The following is a 2,583-nucleotide window of genomic DNA, read 5'->3' on the forward strand; positions in this document are numbered from 1 at the left end:
CAAGGAAAAGGGAGCAGGGGCCTACAAAGACTCTGTAGTCTTTGAACCAGACCAGATGGAGGCTTGTTCAACATTGCAAGGTTTAGAGTGAAAACCAAGGTGAAAGAGCCGATTCTAAGAGATTTCGTGTCTGCAGATGCAGCCTTGGTTGCCCACAGTGAATCTTCCCTGCAAAATCTCCTGGGCAAATTTTATAAATCATGCAAGAGCTTCAGGATGGTAACTAGTCTCAAGAAGACTGATCACATGCTAAGGGGTGAATGAACTAATACCTGACATCAAGGAAAAATCTCTTACTATTGTTGACAATTTTTGCTACTTGGGCTCTACAATCAGCAGGAATTTTGACCTTCAGACTGAACTAACAATTAGAAAAGGAGTTAAGAATTTCAGTGACAAATGGCACCAAACATCTGACTAGACCTCTTACATGTACACCATAAACCAAAGGATTGATGGTTGCCTACCTTATAGTTTCTTTCTGCAGTTGCCAGGACATAGCCCCATCACAAACAAGGAGCTGGAGGAGGTGATCATCTAACTTTAGTTCTAAAAATCCTGGGGATTTTGTAAGCAACAATGAGTGCTTAATCCCAGCATTTGTGTTTCCAATGACTACCTGTGCTTGAAAAACATATCCATTAAATATTGATAAATATTGTGATATTTTAATTAAGTATCTCAATTTTAATAGCAATCCATTCTTTCAATACAAACTTAACTTCCACTGACATCCAACATTTCACATTATCGGGGTCCAACCTTTTTATGAAAATACTTTTTCTTTTTTTTTTACAAACTTAATTTTTTAATAGCAAATTTTGATTTAACATCTGAGCTGCTTTACTTTGTTTCATAATTTATCTTTGCCATATTTAAAGAGGTCAGGCAAGCTGAAAATATGCCCACATAAGAACAAAAGCATGCAGAAGACATGTATATATGAGTTGCATGCATAGCTTCAACCTTGCCTGTAAGTCTCATCAACAATGCTGTCATTCTCTGTAGCATCTAATCATTTCAAAGTTTGACCCATATTTGACCCATATTATAGATGGAGAAAATGATATGTAGAAAAGTCAGTGTTCAGATTATTTATTATACAAAGCACATGCAGCCCACTAGAGCTTTAGCTAGCCTGGTGTAAGGTTCATTTGGGCTGGTCCTCAGGTGCTTCAGGGGGCAGCTTAGAGCTGTCCTTACTATGCTGTATGGTCTGGAGGTGGGGTATGTGCATCAGTTTCTGGTCACTAGTTCTCAAGCAGTAATTAACCTTTAATTAGGCCAATGAGCACCCCAGCTGGCCCACTCATTAAGCACCCTAAGCTGTCCATCAAGCTGTAGCTGGGCTATTGCCCCAGGTATAATTGCCCTAGCCATAGGGGGGCACATGCCCCCCCAAGACTGTCCACCACCGCCATCACCAACAGCGCTAGCTTCTGTGGGTGGCCTCCACTCGCCACCCTGCCACCAGTGACGCTGCTGCTGACTTCTGCAGACAGTTGCCACTTGCCACCCCGCTGCTACCGCCAATGCTGCCAATCCACAAACTGTGCCCCTCAGTCTCAGGAGGCACCAGTCACCCATGGCCCTAGCCCAGGGGTTTTCAACCTTTTTTAATAAGTGTACCCCTGGTGGCTGGACACAGAGCTTTCAGTTGAAGTATGTGCTAAAGCAGTCATGGCCAACCTGCAGTACAAATGCCCCAAGTGGTAAAGGCATCCTCTGTATGGGGCACATGGCACATCGCAGGCAACACAGCAGATAGGACAGGAAGAACGCCGAACAGCAGATCAAACAGAGAAAGGAGAACCCAGTGGCACTCACAAGAGTACGGAGCTCATTTCTGGCACACCTGCTTAAAAGGTTGGCCCCTACCCTCTTAAGTGTTTGCAGGTTCAGGTAATTAATTTAAAAAAGTTAAGAAATGGAAAGAAAATTACATAAAACTGACAGAGTAAACTAGGATGCCCAGTACAGGTATACAGACGTGATGGCTTTACTCATCCTGGAAAGCAGAGTCTCTATTGAGGATAATATTTTTAAAAAGTGCAATGCATTTAATATTGCCATTAATATCAGTATCATGTTTCACAAGGTAGCCATTCATCTATCTACTCCTAGTACAACCTAGTCTTCATGAGATCAAGGCGAATTTTTTTTAAATGATGACCTCACAGCCCAGGAAATCTGCTAGCTGCAAAGTCCCTATGAGATTACACCCACATAACTATGTGTGTGTGTGTACATGTATATGTGTGTGTACATGTATGTGTGTGTGTATATACACACACACACACACACGTGAATATATCCATATCAATACATATCTATATAGATATGTCTGTATACACATATACATATATGATATATCTAATGTATGCTGCATATACAATGTACAGGTGTACCCATACCCGGTACATTATCAGCTATACGCACATCAGGGAAACCGCACCTGCTGGCCACACAGTGACACAGCCCGTGTACGTGGTGACTATGTAACTAGCGTTACCATATTTCCAGCAGCAAAAAAGAAGGTACCCTGGGGGGGAGGAGAGGGGGGAGGGGCATATGATTAGGGGG

The sequence above is a fragment of the Gavialis gangeticus genome, unplaced genomic scaffold (assembly GCF_001723915.1).
Source record: "Gavialis gangeticus isolate Ggan-Ray unplaced genomic scaffold, GavGan_comp1, whole genome shotgun sequence".
Taxonomy (NCBI): domain Eukaryota; kingdom Metazoa; phylum Chordata; order Crocodylia; family Gavialidae; genus Gavialis; species Gavialis gangeticus.